This window comes from Peromyscus maniculatus, chromosome 5, assembly GCF_049852395.1.
Source record: "Peromyscus maniculatus bairdii isolate BWxNUB_F1_BW_parent chromosome 5, HU_Pman_BW_mat_3.1, whole genome shotgun sequence".
NCBI lineage: Eukaryota > Metazoa > Chordata > Mammalia > Rodentia > Cricetidae > Peromyscus > Peromyscus maniculatus.
In genome coordinates this window covers 37,386,813-37,396,711 of record NC_134856.1, presented here as the reverse complement: position 1 = coordinate 37,396,711, position 9,899 = coordinate 37,386,813, and the positions used below count along the sequence as shown (strand labels likewise).

Here is a 9,899-nt window from a genome sequence, read left to right as displayed (position 1 = left end):
CCTGCCTGCTGCCATGCTGCTCACCAGGATCGTGACCCATGGACTCATCCTTTGAAAACTGTAAGGAAGCTCCCAATTAAATGATTTCTACTACAAGATGTCTTGGTCATGGTGTCTCTTCACAGCACTAGAACAATAACTAAGGCAGCTGGGAGAGGGGTGGAACCCATGTTCTTTGTCATTCACTGCACCTTCATTCAGAGACCCTCTGCTGGTAATTTCCAAGGCCATAGCAGATATGTGAAATAAAGATGCCGAGGTGCCTTTCTATGGAAGGAAGTATGGAGTGAACAGGAGCAAGTGGAAGCGGGGAACAGAGGCCCAATTTTCATTGAAACATATGCAATGAGACGCTCCTTCACACCCATTCAATACAATCAGCCTTAGGAGGCAAAATGCCAAGTGGTCGAAAAGATAGGAAGACACTGGCACCCTCACATTTGTCTGGAGGAGATGCAAAAGGACAGTCATGGAAGACAGTTTGGCATTTGCAATAAAAGTGAAACAAGCATATGTTATAAGAGTCAGCCGTTCTTTGCTGTGGATATTGCTCTATATTAATAAAACACTGATGGCCAAAAAAAGAGAGGTTTCTGGACTACACGCTGTAGTAGTTTCATAAAAGCTTAGACCTACTATTTCTGAGAATTGATGGCTCCTCCAGCTGGCGGAAAATGTACCACCGCCATTTTGGGAAGCTGAATGGGCGGAGCCAGCAGCCACAGAGCTCTTTTAGTCTTAGAATGGTGCAGCTTAAAGCAATAGGCTCGAGGTAATATAAAAAATAAGCCACGTAAAGATGGCTACCACACAGGGAATCTGGATTATGTTCTCTTTGATATTCGTAACTGAAGAAAAACATTTGATTACAAAAGCTGTTGAATTGTGCCAAAATGTATATTTTAAAGGTACCTTCACTTCAAAATTTTGATTTAAGGATATGTTGCTTTGGAAAAGAGATTCTGCTTTTGTTTCTACAGAAAGCCGGAGGCTGTGGATTTGTTCCAGATTAAGATACATCAGGTTTCACCAGCCAAGACCCCCTGAAAGGTCTCAGATGACACCTTGGCCCAGATGATCCAACATCCAGAGCGGTTTCAAGGCAACTGGTTCACACAATACAGCCTCACGGACTACCCCATAGGCCTAAAATTTTCTTTGCGTCCCCATAAGATACAGCGCCCCCCCCCTCCAGCAGGAAGTAGTAAGAGATGCTACATCCAAATTCCCAAATATACCAAGCTGGCTTTAGAGGTGGAATTGGCTCACTCCCCCTCTAAACCCAGACATATTGCTTTAAAAAAAATGGTTAAGAGATTCTTGTGTCCCAAATCAGAAGAGCTCTCTGGTATGGGACAAGGAAAAACCAATATTTTTATTTAAAACAGGTTGATTATAAATGTGATCTCTTTCTAAAAAAAGGGGGGGATATGATATAGATATATAGGAGGATATAGAGATGATAAGATAAAAGGGTAGATTAATGAACCTACTTTTAAAGAACAACTTGTTTAAAATGTTTTACATTGATATAGATTTTAGTTTATGTTTAAAATGTTTTACATTGGTATAAATTTTAGTTTATTGATACAAACTTGAAGTTAATTTTGTTATACTGTATATATATATATTTCTATTCTTGTTTGAGGTATTGTTTATGTAACTCATTTAAAATTGTAATGGATAATTAAAAATAGTTTAATAATTAGTCATCTATGGTAATCATATTTGTAGCCATGTTAGTTAAGTCTTCTAGGTATACATAGATATATTTCAGATAGACAGGTAATCTTCAAACACTTCATAGACCTAGAGAATATGGTATTTAAATAACTTAAAATTCTGTTGATGTGAGACACAATGGCTCCTGGATGCACCAATTGATCCCGAGAGAATGTTGGGCTTCTAAGACATTTCCATTTGGAAGTTTGTCTTTTTGGCACAAAATGGCTTACTGGGCAAAGAACTGCCCTTGGCTTGATGGCTGACAGTACAAATGCATTGTTGTCCTTTCTGGACAAGCGGGACACAAGGAAAGCGACCACTGTACTCTGCCAAGACAGGGTAAGATGGTCTCTCAGAATTCCTGCTTCTAAAAATGGTCTGTCAGATACTCTAGGCCTGTAGCCAATTTAAATGCACCAACAATGCTGAAAAACATTAGGTGACTGTCCAGGCTGCCAGTTGTTTTGGTCTACTTTTGCAAGATTCCCGGAAGTTGCTTGCATCCATCTACCATTTTTCAGGTACCATTATGTTCCTTCTCAGGTCTTTGATGTGGTTGAAAACTATATAGTTGTAATTTCCTCAGTTATGATAAAAGATTAGTTAGATATAAAACCTTAAGCTCACAAATATAAGATAGATAGGACATCTTCTTTAATATTGTAACTGTAATTCTTGCTCGATAATTGTTTTGTTATATGTAATTTTACCATGTAAAAGTTAAAACCTTACTTTTTAAAAAAAGAAAAAAAAGGGGAAGTGCTGTGGATATTGCTCTATATAAATAAAACACTGATGGCCAGTGACCAGGCAAGAAATAGGTTGCCAGGCAGGAAGTAGGTGGGACAAGGAGAGAGGAGAATTCTGGGAAGCGGAAGGCTGAGGAGACACTGCAGCCACCGCCAGGAGAAGCAGCATGTGAAGACGCCAGTAAGCTACCAGCCACGTGGCAAGGTATAGATTTATAAAAATGGACTAATTTAAGATAAAAGAACAGTTAGCAAGAAGCCTGCCACGGCCATACAGTTTATAAGTGATATAAGCATCTGAGTGATTATTTTATAAGTTGATTGTGGGACTGCGGGGCTTGGGGAACCTGGAGAGAAGCTCTCCAGCAACAGTTCTTCGCTGATGTCTTTACCCATTGAAAAGAAAATACTGCTCTCAAAAACCTGTGTTTGAGATGTTCACAAGGACTTGAGAGAGAGAGTAGTTAAATTAGATCACTCAGGTGGTCCTGAACTGGGTAGTGGGTAAAATGTGTTGCCTGCATATCAGGAATGACACTGTCAAACAGGAGACAACAGGCTTGAATAGCTCCTACCTAATAGTAGGATGAGATACAAATGATTCCTTTTCTGTGATAGGAGGACCAGGGCTCTGATGTTTTTAAATTCTGTGGAGTTTCCAAACTGTTCCATCAGAAAGTGGTTGTAGGGAACAGAGACCAGAGACATAAAGGATCAAAAGCCGAATTTTCCAATGAAATAATTATTCTCACCCTTGAAGTGGCTTGTTGCTTATCTCTTACCCTCATGCAAATTTACCAAGTTAAGAGGATAAAAGAATATTTAACTGACAACAACAAATTTCCCAATGGTAAGGGCTACTCAGAGGGTAAAAACTGCATGGTGTACTGTCCTGTTCATCCTCAGAAATGCATACCTCCACAGAAGTGTGCTTATAGCAGGAGCTCAGTAATGCCTTCAGGCTCCCCTGGATGTAAGAGTCACATCTCATCTTTACTTATAGAAAGAGGGTCTCATCTGTCTACCAAGCCAGAGAGCCAGGCTAAAAATCCTCATGTCTCTCCTGCCCCCTGGTGTTTGAAAAGAACACTGCAGGAATCATCACTGATGATGGGTTATTGGTTTAAAACACCAGTGAAAGGACTGGGGACCTGTTTTCGTGGGTCAGGGAGTAGTTGCACACCCTTTTAATCTCAGGCCTAGGTAGAAGGACTGTGTGATTTTTCAGGCCATTCCCGTTGTGAAGTGAACTTTAGGACAATCAGTATAATATTGTGAGTGCAACCTTTCTCAAATTAGAGAAATACATACATACATACATACATACATACATACATACATACATACATAAAGCATGCTCTTCTGCCTGGATACTTGTTATTGGGTTCATGTGGAGATGGGTAAGAATGGAGGGAGCACAGGCTGGTGTGGAAGGAGCTTGAGTTCTAATCCCACAGTAGGTTTTGAGCTGCAACATCCAGACATGCTGAACAGCAACTGTACAAGAACTAAGCAGGGAGGCACTGGCTCATTCTTCCAGTAGGAGAACAGAAGATTTTCAACATCCTCAATGAGTGTGTGCACCCTGACAATCTTTAGTGTACACTGTGTGACCAGAATGAAACTGTTCCCATTTCCCCATGCTGAAAAGTGACAGCCAGGGGAGCCATCCCATCTCCTCACATGATTTTACAGACAATGGGGACCATTTGGCACAATTTGCGTCCAAAGGGAACATTAACCTATGTGAGGCAGAGGGGTATGAATTGTGTCCCTTGAGAACCGCAGCAGTTCCCAGGAACAAGGCACTTTCCCATGCCTTCTTATCCTCACACTGCTGGAGTTCACAAGGTGAACAGGGAGCCAGCAGGTCAGGACAGGGTGAGAGGGCACTCACTGTGCAGACAGTTTCAGGGAAGATGGAGATGAGAACGGGCATCTGATTCTTTCCAAACTACCTTAGGTCACAGTGGAAGAGTCTTGGAGACACAGGCGACGTGACATATCAAGCACACTTGTGGCACAGGCAAATAATTCCATTTGTGTGATAGCATACACAGAGATTTGAAATTTCTAAATTGTGGTCCTTGTCTTACCCCAGAACCAGAAAGCAGCTAGGTGGTTGTTGGGGAACATGGTTCAGGACACTAGCCAGTGTAAAGGGGTGGGAAGGAACTGTTTTGAGTGACAGAAACATCCAAACACTTCAATTGGATATGGTTACAATGTCTCATACATTTGCTCAAAACGACAAAGGTATTCATATAAATGGCTGGATTTGATCATCTACGGATCATTTTATAATGAAGCTCTTCAAAAATAACATGGCTATTGAAATGCTAAAGTGTCCTATGAGCCCTCTAAGCACACACAGGGGTGTTTGCAAAAGGAGCTCACTAATGCCTTCAGACTGCAGTGGAAGCATCAGGCAGCCATTCTCCTGCACTCACAGGAATTGCTCTTCCCTGTCCCAGCACCTCAGTCGGGCTGTGCTGTATCCTGTCTACCCCATGGTGTCCAGGGTAGAACATGCAAGAATCGACTATTTCATCTAATGACCGTAATAAACCTAGGTTGTCCAAGTTCTTCTGATTTGAGTGAGGGTGGATGATGGACATGAGGAATATGCTAACTCTTCTCTGTCTCAGACTGGGATTGCCTTGGATGCTATTCACTCTTTAGACAGCTGTGGTGGTATTGTGTTCTCCAAAATATTGTGCACCCTACTAAATTTATCTGGGGTCAGACAACAGACAGCCACTAGATACAGAGGCCAGAAAATAGTAGCACTCATCGCCGCCTTTAATCCTAGCATTCCAGAGGGAGAAATCCATCTGGGATCTCTGTGAGTTGAAGGCCACATTGGTAACAGCCAGGCATGGTGACACACCCCTTTAATCCCAAGAAGTGAGTCTTTAATCCCAGGGAGTGATGGCAAAAACAGAAAGATATGTCAGGCTTGGAGACTAGAAACTAGGAGCATTTCGCTGGTTAAGCATTTGGCTGGCTAAGCGTTCAGGCTTTGGAGAAGCACAGTTCAGCTGAGAGCCATTGGGATGAGGACACAGAGGTGGTGGTGGCACACGCCTTTAATCCCAGCCCTGGGGAGGCAGAGGCAGGCGGATCTCTGTGAGTTCAAGGCAAGTCTGGTCATGTTATACCTTGTCGTGTTAGGACAGCTCTGGTGGCTCTGAGCTGCAATGGTACAGTTTGATTCTGGAGGGAAAGGTATCCTGACTGCTTAGCGAGTCGGGCTATGTCTTGAGGTGCGAGAAGTGCTCTTTCTTTCACTGGTCCTGGACTCCAGGGACATGGAGGGTTTCTTTAGCTGGCCCCCTTTCCCTACATCTCTCCCCCCCCATGTTTGTTTTTCCAGACAGGATTTCTTTATGTATCCATGGATGTCCTGGAACTCACTCTCGAGACCAGGCTGGCCTGGAACTCACAGAGATCCTCCTACCTCTGCCTCCCAACTGCTGGGATTAAAGGTTTTTACATCCACTGCTTGTCTAGGGTTGGAGTTTCTTTATTCCCCAAAGCCAGGAATGTTGCTTACATCCATGCCCCTTTTTAGTGGTGTCTGTGCATGTCTCTGGTCCACAAGGAGATGTGCTCAGAGCAACTTGGCAGCATGAATGTACTATCTTCATTATTATCCAGAGTTCTGTAGCAGCTACATTTACTCCCAGAGGAAGGAAATGTTTCTTTTGTTCTCTTTCCACTAATCTGCAGGTTCTGTACTCTTCAGATCTCTTTACACTGGAGTGGCTTTTTTTGATGGGGTGTCACAAACATATTCTGAGAGAGCTAAAAATGTGACCATTAACGTGACCATAGGTTCTATGTGGAATCTTCCCTATAGGTGCTGCCTATTTCATTAACCACCGCAACTCAAGCACTTTTTAAGCCACATCCCCTATTCAATCCACCCCTATATTTGCCTTCCTTCTGGCTTTCCAGACCCCAATAATCTCTGGACCATGGCCTAGCACTGTAGAATGTCCTCGTTAGTTGTTTTTTTTTTTTTTTTTTTTTTTTTTTGATAAAAACTACTTTTAATATTGCTACAACAATCCGCCAGGAAACAGCAAACAATAAAAATGTTTATTTTAGGACCAGATACTACTTCCTGAGAAGCTGGTTCCTATAAGGCAGCTGGTCTTTACAATTCTTCTTAGGATTAGAGTTAAAAGAAGTAAATCATTTCTATGCGCTGAAAGGAGGAAAGGTACCAGTGCAGGCAAAAGGAACTGTTTTAGCTAAGTTTGTAATAGTCTCTAGTGTCAGAGCCTACGGACGTAGTAAAGCTTTTACTTTCCTTTGATATCTTCAGACCCTTCGGGATCCTTGACTTACTGATCCTTCTACCTTTGTGAATGGCTCATTCCAGTATTGACTAGGTGAACTGTCTTACTAGTCCCAAAGGTGGGCATTGCCTGTGGTGCTTCTGTTTGACCTTACATTGATTCACACTCCCTTGGGCCTCTAAACATCTTTGACATTTCTTAGCCCTGGCCTAGATCACTATGCTGAGCCCCACTAGTCCCTATTTCCATCCCCATAGAAATACCCTGGGATGTCTTCAACTTGCTAAGCTGGAATTGTCACTTCATTAGCACAGCACTCTCACTCCCATGCCCTCTAAAAGCAGTCTCTAATGTTACCTAGCAACTTAGGTCAAAACTACAAACCGTATTCGGCTTCAGCCTGTGTTGAGATTACTTACAGGTGTGAACCACCTTACCTGGCTTGTATAAAGCATGTTAAGTGCAATCATGTTGAATTGTTTCATGAAACTGAATTAAAATGAAATCCAGGGAAACCTTTACGTTTGAACGTATTTTGTTCTTACAAAACTGCTAACTGGTAACTTTGTACGTTTAATGTACTACTGCTGTGTGTAGGGAATGAGAAGTTAGGAATCACTATGCTTTCCTAGCTGCCTCGCAGCAGTATCAACCACAGAACTCCCAGGTTTTCATAGAGAAAGCAGAAACTAAAGAAAAATGACAACTGTGTCTGGTTTAATTCCAAATAAGAAAAGGATCACCACGTGGCTACCTACATCTCTTCATTCTCATGAATCTCCCCAACTCCCAGATCCTCTTGACCCTTTTTAAGGATGAATAACCATAGTTGATTAAGTCAAAACCTGACCTTGATTGGGTCATAAACATCCTTCAAAGATGTTGATTATAACTGAAAGAGATAGAAACCTTAGCACCTCTGTAATATTAAAATAAAAACAAAACAGAAACCAACCAAACGACTTTATTTTTTAAAAAAACCAAAATACGCATAGCTGCCTGAAGAGGAGATCTTGATCCTTTCACTAAGCATATTCTTCTCCTATCCACAGGAGGCCATCCACAGGAGGACCAAAGTCAAAAGGAATCCATTACTCATTTCCTCTCCGGCTCTTCTTGTGGCTTTTCTTATTAGACCTTTCAGGAGACTTGGAGTGACTCCTGTGTCTGTGACTACGGTGGTGCCCTGGGGATTTAGAGCGGGATCTGTGTCGTCTGTCTCGGGACCTGCTTCGATGGCGTCGTAGACTCTTGCTCCTGTGCCTTTCTCAGGGCTGAGAAGGGCTTCTTCTTTTGGGGGATCTACTTCGCCTCCTGGGAGACCGACTCCGACTCCTCCTGGAGCGCAGTGCAGGAGAACGTCGTGGCTTGTCCAGGTCTCGGTAGCTTCTTCGGCGATGGTCAGGTGATGGGACTTTTTCCAGCTTCTCCTCTTCTTCTTCCTCCTCCTCCTCCTCGCTGGATTCCACATCATCCATGTCCTCCTCCAGAGCACTAACTCGGGGCTCCAGTTGTTCAGCTTCCTCCAGCACATAGCGTTTCTGTAGCCGGGGCAAAATGATATCACAGACTCTCTCACTGTGGAGAAGTTCATCAATGAACTCATCTACGTGCATCAGTTCAAACTCCCCATTCCGGTTCTGGCTCTTGATTTTTCGATACTCATTGTACAAAGGCTCCAGGTACTTGTAGCAATCAATTGCAGTTCCTGTGAGCCTCATGTAAAGTGCCCCCAACATCCGGACGTACTTGAAATCTTCATTTTTTATGAACTCAACAATGATATCCTTCTCAGGTTGAATCTGAAGCATCTTCAAGGTTAAACACAGAAAAGGAGTTGGCTTTATGTTTCCACCGTAGACACCACCCACAAACCTTAACTCCATGGCTTTGTCGACTACAAGTTCAGCTGTAAGGCCAAAGCACTCTTCTTTCCAGTACTTTGATTCATAGATGCGCGTGCGAATGATCTTCTCCACCAGATACTGAGGGTTGGTGCCATGGATGCTGTGGGCATCCTTGACCGTACGGTTCGCCATCTTAGAACGCTTTCGATTCTATTTCCGTGGGCTTCTTCAATAGGTCACCTCGGGGTTTTAAAAAACAGACGTGCAGAGGCGGAGGAAACCCTTCTAAGACCTGCAGGCCACCAGCTTGGAACTGGAAATGGCGGCGCCCAAGCCTCTCCCTGGACTAAGCACGACTGGTCTCAGAGATGGTGGAAGCATGTCAGGAGCCCGCGGTGGGCGTGGCGAGGCGGTTGAGAACGCCAATCGGAACCAAGCTGTGGGCGGGGTCATGGCTGGCCGTGGGAAGAAAAGTTTTCTCCTCTGACTTCTAGTCCAGCTCAGGCATTTGCTGGCCGTCCAGTTAGTTGGTCCACGGTGTGGCTGGCGGACCCCGGAGGGTTCTAGTTTGGACGGGCAAGTGCTGTGCAGCTGCTCCCCGAGTGCCTGGGCTGCAAGCGGTGGGAAGCGTGGGGAATCGGCCAGCCCTGGCAATCTTCGGCATGGTGAGTGCGGCTCTCGGGCCCTCCAGGCAAGGTCTTTCTCCACAGACTCACGGATTTCGTTCCACACACGTACACCCAGAGCCTGTTCAGTGGCGGGCACGCCCTCCTTAGTTCTTTTATGTGCTTCCTAGCATGACACAGCCATGCCTTTCCCAGGCTCCTCTAATAATTCAAACTTCCTACTGTTGCACTGTAGCGGCTCCAATGCATTCCTGTCCAGTCTCTTGTCCCAGCCATTAAGGGCAGCTGTTCTCCCTCCCTACCCTCAGTCGTTTCTCCATGTATCCTGGGCTTCCTGTTGCCGCTTCTTGATAGAAGACTTTTTCACAGTTTACCTGGTGTGCTGGTTAGTATGCCAATGACCCCTATAGACTCATTCATATATTTGAGTGTTGGTTCCCAGGTGGTGGACTCTTTGGGAGGCATGGTCTTATTGGAGAAGGTATTTCAAAGTGGATGGGGTATATGGTTTCAAAAACCCACGCCAGGCCCAGTCTAACTCTCTGGCTCCTGCTGGTGTGGTGGATCAGGGTGCAATCTCTCCGCTGCAGCAAGAGCCCACAGCACCATGCCTGCCTGCTGCCTTGCTGCTCACCAGGATCGTGA

General features: G+C 44.2%; 1 pseudogene; it reads right to left on the bottom strand.

The window, feature by feature from the left end:
* Positions 1–7,729: 7,729 nt before the first annotated feature.
* On the bottom strand, positions 7,730–8,960 carry LOC102919874 (pre-mRNA-splicing factor 38A pseudogene; annotated as a pseudogene).
* Between the last annotated feature and the right edge of the window lie 939 nt (positions 8,961–9,899).